Genomic DNA, 1,792 nt, shown 5'->3' with positions numbered 1-1,792 from the left:
ACTTTATATTTTAGCAAAAAAAAAATAAAACTCATTTATGAAAAATTTTCCTCTACCTTTACACCCTAAACTAAAAGTGCTCTTATACAACGGTATCACATGTAACATTTTATGTTCATCTTATGAACCGTTATTATGTATTAAAAAAAGAGAAAAACAAAAAAAAAATTAATGATTTAGTCAAATTTATTGAATATATATTTAGGGGTGTAAAAAATTCTTAGGAGGCGGGATCCCCGCGAGAACCGCCCCGAATGGGGTCTCGATGGTGGGGCCGAATGGAACCCCATTGGTGGGGAATTTTTTCCGTGGGGATGAGGATGGGGAGCAAAATTCCCCCGAGACAGGTGCGGGGACTCGAGCGGGGATCCCCGCCCCATTCCCGGTAATTTTCCGAATTGTTAAACTTACTTAAATATCTTTACTTTATTTCTAACATAGGGGGTATTTTAGTAATTTTACCCATTAAAAAACCCTAACCCTATCTTCCCTTCTCACCTTTGTTGCTGCGCCTTCTCTAACTCTCTATTCCCACCCAAACTCCAACTCTCCAGACTCCAGTCACTCACTCTCCACTTTAATTTGTTCAAACTTCAAAACCCTCACAGCTCGACACCGGCCACTCTTGCGTCGTCACCCTGGCAGCTTCACCGCGTCGTTCTATCTCTTCAAGCGCGGCGTCCTTCCCCTCTCTACTTCTGCGTCTGCGTGTTTGCTTCCATTCTCGTCACTGTATGTTAACATATTTATGTCTCTGTTATTTTAACAGAGAACATGGAAATGTTTGTTGGAAGTTGTATGCTGACAATGAAAAAATATTTGATATTAAAGACTTTATTTTATTGCTTTCTTTATAATGGAAGTTGTATTTTAAAATTTTTATTTTATAGACTATGATTTGCTATGTTGTATTTCTGGACTACTTATAATCTTAGATAAGATATATTTGTGTATTTGTAATAATATTTTTTAGTTTATTTTTTGGTTTTTTTTTTAATATTTTTTACTATAATTTTCATATGAATGTTAAACATAGGGAGATGGAGAATGGAGTCCCGTGAGGAATGCGAAGAATGAGAATGGGGACAATTATCCCCCATGACGGAAAATGGAATGGGGACAGAGATTAATTCTGGGAGCGGGAACGGAGAGCAGACAATCTTCCGCCCCTTCCCTAACCCATTAACATCCATATATATATTTGGCAGTTTAGTTAACTATTATTTTTATATAAAAATAATTTTATGTAAATAATGTTATAATATTAATTTTTTTAAACTTTAAATTGACACGCTCTTTTAAATAAGATTTGTTGTGTTTATATTTAAATTTATGGATAGTTTTTTTTTATTTGTCTAACATTATTGATAAATAAATAAATAAATGAGATAGTTATCGGTTGGTTGTGTATGTGTTGTTCCCTGGCCTAATCGGTCGAAGATGGATATGTATGTGTATGAGGGTATGATCCTTAAGACATGAACAGCCAAATAATTTGACCTTGCTTGGGGAGGCAACCTACTCCTCTCACCCTATCCGGTCCCTTTTCTTCTCAAAGCTAAGCCCCGCCACACACCGCTATGGCTTTCTTCACTAACGTCCGTTTTTCAATAATAATGCAATATCTCTTAAACTTAATTCCTACATATTTGACTTCCTATCCAACAACACTTTATTTCTGTTTATATATTAACTACAAATTCACCATTTTTTAAAAGATATATATATCTACTCTAAATTTTAATAGTATAAAAATAAAATATTAATTTAAAATATTGCTAAAAAGTTAGGT

The sequence above is a fragment of the Arachis ipaensis genome, chromosome B05 (assembly GCF_000816755.2).
Source record: "Arachis ipaensis cultivar K30076 chromosome B05, Araip1.1, whole genome shotgun sequence".
NCBI classification, from domain to species: Eukaryota; Viridiplantae; Streptophyta; class Magnoliopsida; order Fabales; family Fabaceae; genus Arachis; species Arachis ipaensis.
The sequence above is the reverse complement of the archived record's forward strand: the minus strand, read 5'-3'. Positions refer to the sequence as shown.